This window comes from Chelonia mydas, chromosome 3 (genome assembly GCF_015237465.2).
Source record: "Chelonia mydas isolate rCheMyd1 chromosome 3, rCheMyd1.pri.v2, whole genome shotgun sequence".
NCBI classification, from domain to species: domain Eukaryota; kingdom Metazoa; phylum Chordata; order Testudines; family Cheloniidae; genus Chelonia; species Chelonia mydas.
The window spans coordinates 195,919,724-195,939,260 of NC_057851.1; the positions used below are offsets into that span (position 1 = coordinate 195,919,724).

General features: G+C 45.3%; 1 long non-coding RNA gene across 1 annotated transcript in view; it reads right to left on the reverse strand.

Annotated features, from left to right (window-relative positions):
• Positions 1 to 674: 674 nt before the first annotated feature.
• Positions 675 to 19,537, reverse strand: part of LOC122465259 — a 68,900-nt gene continuing 50,037 nt past the window's right edge. Inside the window, exons 2-3 of the long non-coding RNA XR_006289964.1 lie at positions 8,004 to 8,260; positions 675 to 2,364 (exon numbers count right to left, since the gene is read on the reverse strand). This is a non-coding gene — a long non-coding RNA (uncharacterized LOC122465259). The remainder of the gene's footprint in view (positions 2,365 to 8,003; positions 8,261 to 19,537) is intronic.

A 19,537-nucleotide genomic window follows, 5' to 3' on the forward strand; every position in this document is an offset into this window, starting at 1 on the left:
TCTGCTCCTCCTTTTCCCCAGCTGTGAAAGGTGGATACTACTACTTGTCTCACTGGGGTGTTGTGAGGATTAATTAATTACTGTGTGTACATCACTTTAAACCTGTTAAGAACTACACAAATATAACTACATGAGGATTATTATCAGTCCTGTATATCACTGCTGGGACAATGCAGCTGTCAATGCATTTTATAAGATAAGTAAATTGGTCTGTCCATGGAAGTACCCTTCATAAATTAGACTCTCATCAAAACATTATAATAAATGAGCTTTAGAAATATAAGTGAAAAAGGGGAATGGGGCAGGGGCTAAGATGTTCAAAAATACAGCTTTGAAAAGATTAAAAGATAAAAGTGGTCTGGGTAGGCAATGCAATTTAGCTAGTCGTTTTCAGGCAACATGCAATGACAAGTACACGGGGCTTATCATCCGCAGCTATGTGAAGAATTACAATAAATGCTTGAAATGCAAGCAGATTTCCTGCTTAGGTATGTGAATAATGGAAGTCACTATTTCTATTTAAGCTGAAAGAAGTCATCCCCCCCTCCCCCATTCCACTAACATTTCCAATTCTGCTCCCCACTGTTTGGTGAAAGTGAGTTCCTTCGTGCATCATCAGGATTTTCAAGAGCTGCTTGCTTTGGTGGTGGTAAGTGAGAGGTTCCAAAACGGTCCAGGATTTGGGGGCATTTATTCAGTTCACACATGTTTTCCATGCAATTGCCTACAGAATTAACAGAGACATGACATGTTCTGAGGAAGGAGGTTTGTGATCTGGGGGGGGGAAATACCAAAACAAACACCAGGAGTGAAATCCTAGCCCTGCTGAAGTCAATGACAAAACTCCCTTTCATGTTAATGGCCACAGGATTTCACTCGAATGCTCCAGTCTGCATCTTGTAGAAAAGATTCTCAAACTGTTCAGTGATTTCTGCATAAGAATTTCTAGCAAGAAACGCTAGAGAGTTCATGTAATAAAGAAACAGGGCAAAATTCTGGTAACACAGTTGTAAATATGGAATAAAGTCATTAAAATGACTGTTCCTAATTCTCATTTACACAAAGGTACCTTTGAGCTCTCCCCTGTCATTTATTCCTCCCATCCCATCCGCCTGTTTGGCTCTTCCTATGTTCACTTTTGGGGCCTATGAATCCTAGCCAGAAAAACACCAGGCTTGCAATACCGCCGTGAAACCTGCATTGTATCGATTTAGGGCCTGATCCAAAGCCTAGGGAAATCAATGGAAAGACCCCCATTGATTGTGGTGGGCTTTTGATCACACAGTTTAAGCCTAAACCTCTTGTCTCCATGAATGTGCAAAATTACCTCCAGCCTGCCCCAGGCTGCCTGTCCTGCTACCACAGACGTGCACCAGAGTGGGCCTCCGAAAGGGTTAAAGATTCGTCAGGCTGGAGGAGCTTCTTGACTGTGGGCTTCATGCCTGCCACATTTCTTAGCAAAGCGAACGTATGAACACTGGCATGCTCCCACACACCGCCTTGGCTCCCCTCCAGGAAATCACAGCCCAACTATTTGGCACACACCGCCTCAATTTTATTTACACAATCGACTTCTTGATAAACACAAAAAACTTACAAACACACCACACCCTTAAAAAGAAAAGGGGGACGGCCGGGGTAGGATTGTAGTAATGTGAGCTACCCGGCAGGAAGAACTCCCCAGCCAGCAGTAACATTCCATTCCACCCCAGGGAATCACCTGTATGAGACATTAGGGCTTGCTGTGGCTTTAAGGCGCGGCCCTGTGTTGTGGGGGCACGGAGGGGCCGCGCAGCGGTGGGAGCAGCTGGAGGAATTCTGGATGAGTCAGCCAGGATTCCTTCTGGGCACGGGGGGAGCACACGCTGTAGCTCCAGCTCCGACGCCCTTTGGAAGGGTGCAACACGCGTTCGCTGGAGCTCTGCTGGCTGCTGTGCGGGAGGGAATATGCCCCAAGATCACCCCATCACCTCTGAGTAGGCTAGCACCAGCCTCTGCTTTTGCTCAGATTTTAGCTGGCCCCTGTGCAGCAGAGGAAGAAGAGAGAAGGCCCTTTGTTCCACTACCCCCAGTCCTCTGTGCACCCAGGCAGGGCCAGTCACAATCTGGGCCTCTGTAGATGACTTTTTCACAAGGGAATGAAGACAAACTTTTCAACTCCCTGGCCCGAAATAACTCTGCCAAACCATGGTGGAAGCACTGGGCTCTTCAAACTGGAAGATCTCGGTGATTGGAGGTGGTCCCCAGCTTTCCTTTTCATTAATGAGGAACATTGCATCTAGCCAATGCACGGGGCCAGTTCATCTCTGGAATGTGCAGGCCTTCCTAATAGCATTGCCTTGACTAGGACACCCTGCCCAATGCCTAAAAAAAAAAGAAAAAGAGATGAGCCTTCCGTGGCCTTGGTGAAGCTCAGTCTTGAAGATCTGATCAAGTTAGATCATTCCCCAAAAGAACATAGAGGTGAGCAGGTGAGCACTGTTCACACATGGAAACACTAGATCTCAGCTTCACTATCTTCTCATTCATCTTTTAACGTAACATTTCCTCCTCCCCCCATCCTCCTTCACCCCAATTGCCTTGTTTGTTGCAGCTATGCCCCGCCCCTTACACAGAGCAAGGTGATCAAACACAACTCAGCCCTTCGCTTTTTAAAAATGGATAGTTCTGTTTATATGAGGGGAATATATATATTTATTCCACAAATGAATTGTAACCTCACCCTGCAAATCAGACATGAGTAGATCAGATCAGCCTTTGATGCACCAGAATTTGCAAGTACCCCTATAAACTGACAGTAGTATGCATTTCTCTCTGCTTCAGTCTTCATGCATCAAGACAATGGGACACCTGTGCACAACTTTAACCCCTCTTAAGACTATGTCAGAGATCTTCTGACCAATCTGATTGAATTCAAATCAGTGGGGCTGGATGTTATAGAATCACAGAATATCAGGGTTGGAAGGGACCTCAGGAGGGCATCTAGTCCAACCCCCTGCTCAAAACAGAACCAAACCCCAACTAAATCCCCAACTATTCACCTGAGGGTATTGGAGGAATTAGCTGAAGAAATCTCAGAGCCACTGGCAATAATATTTATAAACTCATAGAAGACAGGAGAGGTCCCGGAAGACTGGAGAAGGGCTGGTGTAGGGCCCATCTTTAAAAAGAGGAACCAGGAAACTGTAGACCAGTCAGCCTGATTTTGATACCTGGGAAGCTACTGGAGTAATATATAAAACATTCAGTTTGTGAACACGTGGAGGATGACGGGGTGACCACTAGCAGCCAGCATGGATTTACCAAGAACAAATCATGCCAAACCAACTTAATTCCTTCTTTGACAGGGTAAATGATTTGGTGGATGGGGGAATGTGGTGCACAGAATATACTTGGACTTCAGCAAGGCTTTTGACACAGTCTCACATGACATTCTGATAAGTAAGCTGGAGAACTGCAGGCTCAACAGAACTACCATTGGTCGGATACATAATTGGTTAAACAACTGCAAACAAAGAGTAACTATTAATGGAATGATGTCAGATTTGAGGGAGGTCTCAAGCGGGGTTCCCCAGGAATCTGTTCTGGATCTGGAGTTGTTTAACATCTTTATTAATGATGTGGGTGTAGGAATAGAGAGTATGCTGATCAAGTTTGCAGATGACACAAAGCTTGGGAGGTTGCCAATACTTTGGAGGATAGCACTAAAATTCAGAGGATCTTGATAAATTGGAGAACTGACTTACAGACAACAAAATGAAATTCAACAAAGACAAAATGTAAGGTGCTACACTTAGGGAAGAAAAACCAAATGCACAAATACAGAATGGGGGCGGTGGGGGGTAACTGGCTTGGCAGCAGTACTGCTGAGAAGGATCTGGGAGTTGTGGTGGATCACAACCTCAACATGAGTCAACAATGTGATGCTGTTGCAAAAAAAAGCAAAATGCAATTTTAGGTTGTATTACCAGAGGTATAGCATGCAAGTACTTGAGGTACTTGGCACTGGGTAGGCCTCAGCTGGAGTTCTGTGTCCAGTTTTGGTCACCAATATATAGAAAAGATGTAGAGACACTGGAAAGGGATGGAAAGCAAGCCATGAGAGCAAAGGCTGAAGGAACTGGGTATGTTTAGTTTGGATAAAAGGAGATTAAGGGAAGACATGAAAGCAGTCTTCAGATACTTGAAAGGCTGCCATAAATAAGAAGGAGAAGAGGGCAGGACAAGAGGCTCAAACTACAGCAGAGCAGATTTAGATTAAATCTCAGGAAAAAACTTCCTAACTGTAAGAACAGTAGGACAATGGAACAGATTGCGTAGGGAGCTTGTGGAAGCTTCTTCACGGGAGGTTTTCAAAAGGAGGCTGGATAGCCCTCTGTCTTGGATGGTTTAAACACTAGAAATCCTGCATCTTGGCAGGAGATTAGACTAGACTAGATGACCCTTGCGGTCCCTTCTAACCCTATGATTTTAGAATAATGGGCCGGATGGAGCTATGCTGATTACACCAGGTGGGAATCTGGATGAATGTGTCTTTTTCCCCCTCCAGTAAACAGATTTGCCTCTTGTTAATGAGAAAAAGGATCTGCTTTTATACTCTGAAGAATGATTGATTATTTTTCACAAATAGGAAGAACCACCTTCAAATACCAGAGACACAAACTCTGCAATCATTTAGGCAAATAAGATTCCGAGAGATAATGGGAACTGAGTGACTGGCCTTAAAACCATTAGTGCAAATTCTTGGAGCAACACACAAGCCAAGTGAAATTAGACTATTTCTACACCAATATACCAGGGAATGCTAATGACATTCCCCACCCCCACCCCCAAGAGCTAAATGATTTATGCTAAACACACTCAGCATCTGAAAGTTTAGATGTGGGGGACATTTCAGTGGTCTGCTTCTCTGGAGGGTGTGCAGCTGGGCCTATGACAGTGACTACCTTGGATGAAGAAATGACAGGCTTTGGCATGAAAGTCTGAGACACCAAAGAGGGCCTCTTGCCAAGGAAGATGATGGCCCACAATGGAAACACTGGAAGGGCAGAGTCCTGTGTGGTCTAAGAAGGTCCTCAGACTTGATGGCCTCATGTCACTGAAGAAAATCCTTCCTAGAAAGGAGGGGACAGTGTGGACTACCTGCAGTAATTCTCAGTTTCCTGCCCCTGTCAGATGTCTCTCTCTCCTACTGCATTCTGCAGGCCGGAGAGGAAGAGCATTGGCCCAGGTGAGCAAACAGATTGCACCATGATGGTCTTGGTTTCTATATCCCTGAACTCCTCCATGCTGGAGTCACCACTCGTTCTCTTCCTTGCTCTCTAAATAGTGGGCAGGTGGGATACACGAGCTAGATACACAACAGCATACGCCATGCAAGAGAAGACGATGTGTCCTTCATATGTCTGACCTCAGGGCATCAAGGAACCATATCAGAGTGGAATCCCAGGTGGGAATACAGGGAGAATGAATAGCCACTTGAAGTCACAGAGCTCATGTGTCCCCCTCTATTTCTGAGGCACACATACTGGAATCTCCCTGCACCCGCTTGACAGATTTAAAGGCTAAGGTAACAAATACCTTTGCAAAAAGGCATTTAGATCCATCTTCTGTGTGTTTGTATTATGCTTCCATTATTTTCTGACAGGTTTCAGAGTAACAGCCATGTTAGTCTGTATTCGCAAAAAGAAAAGGAGTACTTGTGGCACCTTAGAGACTAACGAATTTATTTGAGCATAAGCTTTCGTAAGCTACAGCTCACTTCATCGGATGCATAAAGTGGAAAATACAGTGAGGATGTTTTTATACACACAGACCATGAAAAAATGGGTGTTTATCACTACAAAAGGTTTTCTCTCCCCCCACCCCACCCTGCTGCTGGTAATAGTGATCTACAGTGATCACTCTCCTTACAATGTGTATGATAATCAAGGTGGGCCATTTCCAGCACAAATCCAGGGTTTAACAAGAACGTCTGAGGAACAGTGGGGCGGGGGGGGGAAAGAATAAACAAGGGGAAATAGGTTACTTTTTATAATGACTCAACCACTCCCAGTCTCTATTCAAGCCTAAGTTAATTGTATCCAATTTGCAAATGAATTCCAATTCAGCAGTCTCTCTGTTTCTGAAGTTTTTCTGTTGTAATATCGCAAATTTCATGTCTGTAATCGCGTGACCAGAGAGATTGAAGTGTTCTCCGACTGGTTTATGAATGTTATAATTCTTGACATCTGATTTGTGTCCATTTATTCTTTTACCTAGAGACTGTCCAGTTTGACCAGTGTACATGGCAAAGGGGCATTGCTGGCACATGATGGCATATATCACATTGGTAGATGTGCAGGTGAACGAGCCTCTGATAGTGTGGCTGATGTTATTAGGCCCTGTGATGGTGTCCCCTGAATAGATATGTGGGCACAGTTGGCAACGGGCTTTGTTGCAAGGATAGGTTCCTGGGTTAGTGGTTCTGTTGTGTGGTATGTGGTTGCTGGTGAGTATTTGCTTCAGGTTGGGGGGCTGTCTGTAAGCAAGGACTGGCCTGTCTCCCAAGATCTGTGAGAGTGATGGGTCGTCCTTCAGGATAGGTTATAGATCCTTGATGATGCGTTGGAGAGGTTTTAGTTGGGGGTTGAAGTTGAGGGCTAGTGGCGTTCTGTTATTTTCTTTGTTATTTCTTCCCCCCCCCAGCCCACTGTTCCTCAGACGTTCTTGTTAAACCCTGGATTTGTGCTGGAAATGGCCCACCTTGATTATCATACACATTGTAAGGAGAGTGATCACTTTAGATAAGCTATTACCAGCAGGAGAGCGGGGTGGAGGGGAGAGAAAACCTTTTGTAGTGATAAACACCCATTTTTTCATGGTCTGTGTGTATAAAAACATCCTCACTGTATTTTCCACTTTATGCATCCGATGAAGTGAGCTGTAGCTCACGAAAGCTTATGCTCAAATAAATTGGTTAGTCTCTAAGGTGCCACAAGTCCTCCTTTTATTATTTTCTGAATAACAAACTACCATATACTACCTGAGTGCTACCGAGCTTCCAGCTCTCATGGTTTTATGGTGACTCTCACAATATTTGGGGGGTGAGGGGGTTCCCAGAAACCCCAGCTTCTAGAATCACATACATGAGACTCTCACCTTTGATTTAAAAAAAATAGTTTCTAGCCCCCCTGGGTGCAGAGGAAAGCTTGAAAACATGAGTGCACGCTAAAGGTTCAAAAACCAGAAGTCAAATAAAAACTCATTTTTTAAAAATATCTAATTGTTTTTAAGCCAGTATCATGATTTTTAGGGACGTACTTGGGATTTTTGAATGCTAGGGGTTGACAACGCTGCTGCTATATACAAGAGACATACCTGTAAGCAGAGGGTTAATATAAGAAGTGCCATCTACTGACACATACGAATACAAAGCATTGTTCATAAGTTAGTAGGTCTGGTAAAGTTATCGTGCACCGCAAAGAACTTCCCGAGTCCACTTCTATAACATTCTGTCCACACACACACACACACATACACATTATCCATAAACCCTAAAGCCCTTCTGAGAATTACGCTTGAACCGAATCTTTCAGATCAAATTCTTAGTGGCATGTGACTGCTTTGCACTTCACTGCACGTGGAATCTGGCCCATAGAGCCCCACTGTAGAGGGCACCTGCAGTGAGTCCAAGACCACATCTCTTCCTGTGGCCATCAAACTGGTGTAGCTGGAGAGGCATTTCCCAAGCTTCCCTAGCCAAAGCTTCCCTTCCCAAGCCCTGCCAAACCCTGGCTGCCATTTTGCAATGCCTGGGGACCATCTGAAGTTGGTATAAAATAGAGCAGCCTTTAGGATACCCTAATTTATGCCAGGGGACAAGCACCACACGCAGAAACCCAAGAATCAGAGTAGAGTGTTATACCACTTTAGCTGGACACCCTGCAATCTGTGCTGCTCATGCCAAGCTGAGGGTCTAGCCCTTAAGATTAACATGAGGAAATGTGAGGCAGAGCCCAGACCTGGAAGTCCCAAAATGCTGCAAGTAAGGCCGTTCATGCCGTTCACCCGGTATTTCCAACTGCCAGTGGAAGTTGATGTGCTGGGAATCTCTCAGGAACAGGCTCCGAGCTTTTCCAATCCAATTCCGCAGACTCAGGAGGGTCAGACAGAGAGCTGACCGTTGGGATACTTTCCACCAAGCTGAAGCTGAATTCTGAGCTCTTCGAGGTTCTCCCAGCACTGTTCCACAGCAACTCCAGAATAAAGCGCACCGACTCTGGCAAGAAACCAAGAGACACGCTGGCAACCTTCACACGCCAACCGACTTAGTGCAACAGCATGCAGGAATGAAATTAGGTAGGTAATACAGTGACAGCAATATACCAAAAAGTACTAACATCCGCTTGTCAAGGCACGCATCAGAAAGAAATGACTCATCATAGCTACATCTTATATATGAATGTTTCGTAGCCATCTGGCTAAGAGAGCTACTTAAGCTCCGTTAATGTTGTGTGTGTGCATTGGTACCTGTGTGATGTGGTGAAGAACTATCAGGGCAGAAGTTAAAATGTCTGCATTAGAAAGAGAAAGAGAGAGATCGGATGGTTATAGTGTTGTATACTGTCTCTCTAAACAAATGCTCGCTGTTGTAATAATTATTGACATGGCTCTGATATGCACATGGCAATGATTTGTAATGATCATCATTTCCACTGAATGCATCCGATGAAGTGCGCTGTAGCTCACGAAAACTTATGCTCAAATAAATGTGTTCGTCTCTAAGGTGCCACAAGTCCTCCTTTTCATTTTGTCTGAGAGTCACATGGCAACTATTTGTAAACCTGTGAAAACTCCTACATAAATAAATGCAGAAAAAGAAAAAGAGAGAGAGAGAGAGAATGTCCCTGTTGGTTCAAACTCTCTTGAGCAACAATGAAGCAGCCAAGTGACACAGTGGACCAGATCCTCTGCTGGTGTAAATCAGCACAGTTCTGTTGTAGCAATTTGTGCTCTGCTTATTTACACCGTTGTATATACCTTCTCTTGGTACAACTGTAGCTCTAATGTGCTTATCAGTAGTTTGAAGCAAACGCCCAGCTTCAAAAGTCCTTTCTGCCTTTCCCCATATGGTCTGATTCGCATACAAAATGGGCTTGTGGACGTAAAAATTATGGGAGGGATTCAGAGTGGAGCAAAAGGAGAGACAAGAGCTCTTTTATTTTGCATCTTATTCACAATGAAAATTGGCACTGAAGCCAACCACATACATTAACATAATTTGCGCAAGTTTTAACTCTTATGAATACATTTCTGTGGAAAAACTATGCAACTATGGAAAAATCCCCTCTTTTTTGCCACTTGAAAAGGTAACAGGCTTCCGTGTACCCAGGACCTGCCCGATTCAGAAGCCTGGAAATATAAAGATGAATACGTCCGAGTCTACCATGGTGGGGGTCTGTGGAAACAGACTGGGGGAGAAGGGAGGAGGCCCCCTGACTCAGAAAAAGGACTTTCATCAAAAAGGGGAGAGAAGGATTCTAAAATCAGTGGCAGAATTGTAGGCCTGATCCAAAGACCATTTACATCAGCGGAGAGCCTCTCATTGACTTCGTTGACTTTAAATCAGCATAGAACATACATATGAGTGCCATAGGAACTCCCGGCAATCAGAGTGCCTCTGTGGAAGTTAATGAGTTACATAAAAATACTGATCATTCTCCTTACGTCCCAGTTTGCAATCCACAAGCTTTTGCCATCCCCACAGGAAAATTCTTCCTGTTTTCTTGCAGACATTCTGCACATCCCTCTAGATTTCTATATGAATGGCATAGGATGGTAACTTGACAATTGCAATTTGGTTGTGAAGAAACCAGTTTGTTTTATTATTAGCCTATGTGATAACATAACCAGGCTTGCATTTCAACTCCTTCATCAGCTCCCGTTAGAAGCACACCACTGCATTAGGCCTTTAATATCTTGCTAACGAGTTTCACAAATTATTAAAAGAATGCTCTTAAATGACTTGTGGGTACAGTGTGTCTCACCCTATGCAGTGATCTCAGAAGAAGATGCATTATTTCTTGCTAGTTAATCTCGAAATTAAATATTCTTGGGGGACGTCTCATCCTGGAATGGCAGTTCAGGTCTCTTCTTGCTGGGGTGCATCTAAGTGCTGATTATTCTGCACCTCCTGCACTTCCACTGATGTCAGTGCTTTGGAAAAAACACATTGATGAGGAAGGATCTGCTTTGCTGATCAGGGAGGAAAACTCTCCCCCCTTTGGAGCAAATTCATACTCCATTGGCTCTGCCATTTAATGACGCAATGCTCAGCACCACTGACATTGTCTCTAAACTGGACCCCACTAAGAATACAAGAATTGGCCGGGAAGGAGAACAAGCTTCCTCACCACACTTCCAGCACTAGCTGTTTCCAGCTGGGCCAGATATACCAAGAGAACAGGTATTCTCACGGTGTTTCAGCATGGCTGCTTCCCGCTGGATCCTAGAAACGCAGAGGCAAGGGGCAAGGAATGGCTGTGGGAAAGGCTAACTGAGCACTTTGGAAACATCCACAAAAGGCTCAGCTTTGGTTTGGGTCTTGCAATGGGCAAGGCAGAAGAGGGATTGCTTATGTTTTCCAGCAGATTCCCCCACCCCTATGAGTTCTCCTTCACCCAGGGACCGGCTATGTCCTCTTTATAACCTGCCTGATCTCCAACAGCCTGGCCATAAGGAGGGTGATCTGAAGCTGCAAATCCTCTGACAAGCTGAGACTACAGTTGCTGATTGTAGCCCATAGGGCCAGCTTGCCTTTACTATATTCACTGCCTTGCCTTCATTGTATTTAGCTGCTTCCATTATATTCAGCTGTAAAGCAAGAAACCTACAGTATCCTGTAAGACGTTAGCGGAAATATAAACTAGCGTAAGTGTGATTAAGTAGGCTTAGCATAGATCAGCGGTTACCTTTAGATTTTAGGAACTAAGGAGAGGTTGATCTATGGTAGCAGTTAGAATGTTCCAGGCAGTGCTACCGCAAGGAACATGGAAGTAATAACTGCAAATCCGCTTACGCAAGGGGTGATGGGTATGATCATGAGCTGAAATGGTAGTTACACATATCAATATACTAACCTATAGAAGGACACCTCAGCTTTAGTTGGATGAGGAAGTACAAGGGGGAAAAACCCCTACTCAACATGCATTAGATATAGTGGTGACAGCGTAATGTATTATAAAAGTGGTATCCCAGACTGGGCGGGGGAGGAGAGAAAGACATAGCCCTTGGAAGGGGCCAGAATGATGACCACTGGTGATGAGGAGGAAAGTGATGGTGATGAGGAAGATAATGGCTAACATTTCAGGTCATCCTGCAAGGGATGGTCTGAGTATATGGATGTGCAGATGGACATTCTGTAGTCTCTGCCTACCTTACTGAGTTAGAGTGTTTGTGACTTTGCTAAATGTATTAATAAACTATTTGGAAATATAGAAGAATTCCTGTTGTGTGAGTGTTGTAATTGTGCACATCGGGGTTCCCAACTATACAGTAATTTTAATAATCCTGGGCCTGATCTTGGGACAAGAACCTGTCAACCCTCAAAGAGATAACTGGGAATTCTTAGGTAGTCAATACAATTAATACATAATCTATAGATCAGGCTACACAATCAGCTCATTTCTCTCCATTAACCCAAAAAAACCAACCACCTCTGTGTACCAATTGCGCGCCTACCTTGTCTATGTGCATACATCCCTCTTGCTTCATCCTCCCTCCATCCCCTGACAGAGTTCACCCCCCTGTTATGGCCAGTTTTAAATTAAGATTGCAAGATCTTTGGCTTAGGGTTTGTCTTATTACAGCACCTAGCCCACAGGGCCGATCAGTGCTACTGTAATACAGACAGACAATAATATTAATTAAACTCTCCATGACTCAGGAGAAACCACCACCATACAAAGCCTACCTTTCTGTAGAACCATTTAGCACAGTTCCCATATGTACAGTTTAAAACCAGAAAGGACTGTTATGATCATCTAGTTTCACCTCTGAGACACAGGTCAAAGAATTGATACCTGCACTTATTAGAACAGTCCCCTAGCACAAATGCAGGTACGTTCCTATAGGACTATGTTCCACTGCATAACTCAACATCATACATTAGATCCCAAGAGAAACCTTAAAAAAAAACCAAAAAAACATGTGTGTGAGGTTTAAGCCTTAGTAGTCATCAACTTTCCGTGGAAAGGTTGTGCCCTAATGTGCATAAGTCATTAGAGGCAGTCTTCTAACCTTTAGTAGCTCCAAAGGACCAATAACTGTGACCCGGTCCATATTTTATGTTTGCAGGCAGAGGAATGAACTCATCGGAACCAGCAGGAAGTGTATGTTCAGCTGCTTGGAGCACTGTTCAAGCCTGCCAATTCCCAAGGAGCGTAGCTGACATCAGAAGTGATGCCCTGTAAAGGTCTCGTTCAGAGATTAGTTGTGGCCTGGAGTTTATGTATTAGACATAAAGAAAAGGAGGACTTGTGGCACCTTAGAGACGAACAAATTTATTTGAGCATAAGCTTTCGTGAGCTACAGCTCACTTCATCGGATGCATTCAGTGGAAAATACAGTGGGGAGTATTTTAACATGCAGATATTTTCTGCGTTAAGTCAAGGGCAAGCTTTGTAAATCCTGCTCTTGTTTCTTTCCATTATTGCTGAGAGTCAGAGTGACGCCATATGACATAATGGAGCTACGCCGATTTACGCTGGCTGAGAATCTGCCCCATTGACTTAAATGGATCTAAGCAGATTTATACCAGCTGGGGACCTGGTCCTATAGTTTTCTACCTAGCTAATGAACTTCCTATTTAAAAGAAATCACAATGCTTACTAGATTCATATTTCATGATGGCCTTTTACAGGACATCTTCCTCTTTCCCCATCCCAAGTCAGTCTGCTCCCAACCTCCCCTTTACTCATCTCCCTTGTTCGGATCCCTAATCCTCTTCCCCTTTCCCTCTGCACAATCAATTTACCACCAGATCACCGCAGGGATTTATTTTCCCACTTCTGAGCTCGTTCTGCCAAACTCCCAGCCACCCTGTCCCAGTAACAGCATGGCTAAAACCCACCCCCTCATCTTTCATCCCAAAGTTTCTCCTCTCCCAGCCCTGTGTGGAACACCACTCAGTAACCTGGACGTCATGTCCAATGCCTCTCTCTCCCTTTCCCCCCGCAACATACAGACCATGGCTGAATCCTGGCATTTCTTTCTGTACAGCACCTCAGTTATCCATCCCTTCCTTTTTGTTGCTGTGGCTAACATACTTGTTTTGCTTTGATCATCCCCTGCCACGGCTATAGCAACATCCTTCTTCCCATCCCAATCCCCAACTCAACTCCTTTTTACCCCAGCCAAAATGCCACTTGTCTGGCCTGCCGGTCAGGCCATGTTATTCCCTCTTCAAATCCTCCACTGGTTTCCTCTCAGCTTCCACATCAAGTTCAAGGTTCTCACCCTCTCCTTTGAGACCTTTCAGCCCTACCTACATCTCTGCTCTCACTTCTTAGTATACCTCCCTCTGTCCCTTTATCTAGCTAGCTTAGTTTAGGGTTTTATATAGCTGCCCATCACCAAAATATGAGCCTCTTCCTCTACATAAGCTTCCCACCTCACCACTCCCGTTATAGCCTCATCCCACTCCATTTTTATGCCTTCTTCCAAGCTATGTCTGATGCTTCCTATCCTCCTGACCGCTCTCCATCCCAATCCCTCCTTAAGAAACACCTTTCTTCTGCCAGCCCTACCCAATGTTACTCTCCCTAAGTCAGCAGCTCTGTCATACAAGGTCTTTTGCAAAATATATTGGACTGTGCGACCACTAGGTGCTACGTAACCCAGGTCCTTCTATAGTTCAAATACGGTAACGTTGACAGCCATGCAACATTACTAACTGATGAGAAGGCCACATTCAATGAACACTCCCCTCCTCTAACCTTATGGGAATAACCACCAACCTGCACTGGAGCATGCAAATCAATGAATAGAATGAGACTAATAGTATGGTAAGGCTGAGATCTTCAAAGGAGCCTAAGGGAGTCAGGCACCCAACTCCTATTGAATCTCAATATGAGATAAGTATCTAACTTCCCTAGGCCCCTTTGATAATTCTAGCATTAAGCTTTTTGAACCAACCTACCTAGGATGTCATCGAGATTTGAATTCTCGCATTAAAAGCATGAATTACTACTGCTTGAGCCACGTGCTAAGCCCTCTAAATGGCCACTATAACCAACCCATTAACCTGTTGCACGATCAGCCACTAGATGGCGACAAAGACGCAACATGCTCCTAGTCCTGGTTACTCTGTCCCAGCACGGATCTTGCCCTATTTCTCATAAGCAAAGCATCTAGCAAACAATTAATACTTTTTTTAAAAAATAAGCATCACAATAAGTTGGAAGAAAAATGTTGCTTGCCTGCACCAGGGGCCATCACGGCGCTCTAAAAGACCTACTCTAAGGCTACGAGCGAGGGCTGCAATTCCCCTGCTCCTATACACATGCTCACACTAGCGCTCCTCAAGCTAGCATGAGTATAAACGGCAATGTAGCCCAGCCTAGTTCGCAGTGTAAATGTAGCCTACGTATTATATCTATTCCAAGGGGTGATGCTACCCGATTGTTCAGTTGAGCCCTGCAGAGTTCTTCATCTTCTGTGGAAGACAGCTGATGACCGTCACTGGGGCCAGATTATTCTGTGTATGCCTTCTGGCCAGCTGTTTAATTAAAGCCCTAGCAAGATACCATTACCCTTCCCAAGAGCTAGCTTCCCAGGCTGGTCTGTCTGCTGCTTTCTGTAAGATCACTTCCTCTGTGACCGACATTTCCATCCTTTTCCTGCTTCCCTGACATTTCTAATTTGCAAGCGTCTAAGGTGCCTTTCAAATGGCCCTTTCCTACTTAGCCTACAGCCCCAGATTTTCCTTCATGAAAAAAGCACTGTAAGGCTCTGGGCCATGGGCTATGATTTACACTTTTTCATCTCCTGTATAGAGCTAGTCTTGTATGTGATGATACCATTCAGTTCAGTTTACCTGAGAACTTACAAAAATACCGTCGGAGGTTGTTTTTTCCATATGTGTAAATATTAGGGATGGGAGTATTCCTTATGGGAAATTTGAAACAGTTTCACTTTTGTTAGCCTGACATTTCCTGCAGCAAATGAAACTTTTGATGTTAAAGATCCCATTTAACTTGTCTCTTTAAGCCTGGCAGGGAGAGGGGCAGGGACTGGGGGCAGAGTTAGGACAGTATTTCCCTTCCTCCCCCACATCCGGTCAATCAAACTGTAGTAGATGGAATGAGCGGCTGTATGGGAAGGGGTATGAGGAAGGAAATGCCAGCTGAGTTGAGTAATTTGGAGCAGAGGAATTCAGGCGAGGTTACAGAAGCAGGGCCACATTAAGGCAACTTACGTTGCTGGGGAATTGGGGACATTGCTCCACCTTGGCTCTATGGCCTTCTCCTCCTCCTACAGGAACAATCTTCTGAGCTAATAGGGAACATATCACCAGCCTCTTTGGACAGGCTGGGCTTCCTCCAGCCCTGGACCACCACTCTTTCTGGGCGGGGGGGGGTAGAGGAGGAAGGCAGATGAAGCAGGAAAAACAAATCAGTGGAGGGTGTAACATACCCACCTGAACTTGCACCATAGGCACCAACTTCCTCTGTTCTCAGGGGGGTGTTTGACTCCTGCTCTGCCCTAGGCCCCGCCCCCACTTCACCCCTTCCCCCAAGGCCCCACCCCTACCCCGCCTCTTTCCCACTCTGCCCCAGGCCCCGCCCCCACTCCACCCCTTCCCTCAAGCCCCCACCCCTACCCCGCCTCTTTCTGCTCCCCCGCTGCCCCAGGCCCCGCCCCCCACTCCACCCCTTCCCCCAAGCCCCTGCCCCTTCCTGCCCCCACTCTGCCTTGCCTCTTCCCGCCCTCTCCCCAGCCTCTTCCTGCCCCTGCTCCTCCCCCTGCCCCCCCCAAACAGCTGATTGCGGTGGGCAGGAGGCGCTGGGAGGGAGGGGGAAGCGCTGATCCATGGGGCTGCCAGTGGGTGCTGGGCACCCACTATTTTTTTGGCCTATGACTCGCACCCCTCTTTAGGGTGAATACCGGTCCTGACTTGGGCGAGGCAGTCCTGAAATGCACAGTTCAAGTCCCTGTCCTGGGCTGAATGACTCCAAGACAACCTTTGTCCTGGATTCCCTGCAGCGCCTCTCTGCGCCTGCCTTAGGCTCAGGGGAGGCACCAGCCTCTTCTCAGTGGGGGGGCAGGACCAAGGTGCGCCTTAGCCCCAACTCGCCGTGAGGCCCCACCCTCTGGGCCAGCGACAAGCTGGAGCCAGGCTGTGATAGGAGCCGCCCAGGGAGCCCTTACTACTGCAGAGAGAAGCAGACCCTCCCCCTGCCCTGGGCAGCATGCCCTGGCGGGTGGGGACATGGTCAGGGGCTGCTCTTGGGCCCCCTGCCCAGGGCAGGGGGAGGGTCTAGGGCTCCCCACAGTGGCCACAACACTCGCCCTAGCTTTTCCCAGGTGTAATCAGAGAGGATGTTATTTAACTCATTATTATTTGCATTCTAGTTAACACCCGCAGGCCCCATTGTGCTAAGTGCTATCAAAACACAGTGAGAGACAGACCCCAAAGTGAAGAGCTTCCATTCAGTATGGATAGAAAGATGGGGACACAGGGATGTAATGTGATTTGCTGAAGATTGGTGGGAATAGGATTTTGGGCTGATCAGTCTCTTTGGATGATGTATTCGGTTCTGTTTCAGAGCTTCCTTCTCCTGCTTCCGCTCAAGAGGACAGCTGTATCAACACAGGAATCTTGAGTGGAGTAGAGAGGTTATTTTACTTCTGTATTTGGCAGTGGTGTGATCACTTCTGGAATATGGTGTCTAGTGCTAGTGTTTAAAGTTCAAGAAGGATGTTGATAAATAGCAGAGAGGTCAGAGAAGAGCCACGAGAATGATTAAGGGATTAGAAAACTTGCTTTATAGTGCCAGACTCAAGGAACTCTATCTATTTAGCTTAACAAAGAGAAGGTCAAGGGGTGACTTGATCACAGTCTATAGTCACTTACATGGGGAACAGATATTTCATAATGAGCTCTTCAGTCTAGCGGAGAACGGTCTAACATGATCCAATGGCTGGAAGTTGAAGCTAGACAAATTCAGACTGGAAATGAGGTATACATTTTTAATAGTGAGGGTTACTAAAGGTTGTGGTAGATTCTCCAGCACTGACCATTTTTAAATCAAGATTTGACGTTTTTCTAAAAGATCTGCTGTAGTTCAGACAGGAATTGTTGCAGGGATGTTCTATTATGCAGGAGATCAAACTAGGTAATCACAGTAGTCCCTTCTGGCCTCAGGATATACGAAGGTGGGGTGGGCTGAGAACCGTTAGCCAGCAGCTTCCTGCTGACTTCCTTCAGGGAGGCAGGAAACAACTTGGGATCAGAGATGGGAGGAGGCAGAAGGAGGAAGCGTGATGTTCTCTATAGTGATTGGTTCCTACACTGACTGAAAGGAGGAAATTCCAGCATGTGCGCTGGCAAAAGCCACATCCTAGAACTTAACACATGTGAGTGTAAGCAAAAGTTATGGAAGAAGAAAAGGCATGAAAGAAAAATAGAATGAGAGAAATAAAGAGAATTGCTGCCTGGAATCTACAGCAATAATTAGTGAGGACTGGAGCTATGAAAAACCCTGAAATAGATAATACCGTGATGGGCAATAATCCATCTGAATGATAGCAGATGGTGGGGGATCACTTTAGATGGCCCAGAACTGGTACTATGGACTGCAGGACATGGATAAATGGGATCCAGCTCTCCATCACACTTGAGTTTGGTTTTGCAACCTTTTGATCTTTGCACTTGTATGTTGTAAAGTGGTTTCTAAACCATTTGGAGCTAACTTTTTAACGCACTTGGCTGTGAAATTCAGACACCTCCCGAGTCATAAAATGAACAAACAAACTAGATCTTAGGTGAGAGATTAATATTTGACTGTTACTTAATTCTTGGGAAACACCTACAGGCTAGTTGTACTGGATTCAGGAGGCAGATGTAGTTTTAAACTTGGATCAAAGGGATTTTAGCTGCAAACAAATTACTTGGACTTAGCAGACTGCCTTATTAATCATATCTGTATCACCACTTTATGGTACTTCTAAAGGGCACCGTAGTGCAGACGTACTTTATCTTGTTATGTCTCATAACTATATTGCTTGATGTTTGTGAAATATGATTTCTGTCATGCCGTATACCAGAGCCACAGGCCTTCGGCAAATTTAAAAACTCTTAGCCTACTTTAGATATAACTAATAAATCAGGGCAGTTGCTCAAGCCACAGCTTAGGTGGTATCAATTAGACCAGTGGAAGCTATGATACAACCTAATTATCATTGCTACTCCACCTACACTTAAAGTGAATGTTTCTTTCTATCTTTTTCCCAGAGGGTCAACATGAAAGCTTAAATATGTACTTCAACATTGTCAATTTCCAAAGACAGAACTGAAGACAAATGTTTAATACTTATAGTGGTGTAAGTAAGGAGAAGATGGGGGGGACATCTATTATGGGATGAGAGTAAAGATATTTTAGAATGCAGACAGTGGAGAGAACCCCTGTGGGTGAAATTCACCTCTATGCCACGTAAGCCCCATTTATGTCCTCAAATTAGGCCTTTTAAGTGGTACTTAAGTGGCGCAGAGATTTTGTGCTGGCTCTCTGCATAGTGGTGAATTTCACTCCACCAGACACAGGTCCCAGATTAGCAAGGCACTTAAGCATACACATAATTTTAAGCACGTGACACCTCACAGGTTTCAATTTACTCATACGATAAAGTACCTTGGTGAATCGGGGGCATAGCGCTGGCTGTGGTGAGTAGATCTGCTGAAGGTAATGGAACTTTCCAGAGTCATAAGTAAAGCGGAAGGATTGCCAGTGGTTAGGATGCTGGGACACAAGGTTCTAGTCCCTGCCCTGCTACACAATTCTTGCGTGACCTTGGACAAGTCACTTACAGTATGTCTGCACTGCAAAGAGAAATGCCCAGGTCAGCTGACTTGGGCTTGCAGGGCTCAGGCAGTGGGGCAAAAATATCAGTGTAGGCGGGATCCCACTTGTGGGGGAGCCTGGGACCTGAAACTTGGCGAGGAGTGAGGATCTCGAAGCCCAGGCTCCAGCCGAAGTGGGAACATCTACACGGATACCTTTTGCGCCATTGCCTGAGCCCCGCAAGCCCAAGTTAGCTGACCCGGCTCTGAGACTCAGTGCTGTGGGTTTCTCTCTGCAGTGTAGATATACCCTGAGTCTCTCTGTACCTCAGTTCCTCATCTATGAATGAGGATGACAGAACTAGAGCTAGGGAAATTTTTTCCCACAAAAACGAATCTTAGGTTAAAAAAAATGCAGATTCAGCAACACCAAAACTTTTCAAGAATTCGTGTCGGTTTTGCTGAATTGTTTGTTTAAAAAGAAAACAAATTCCA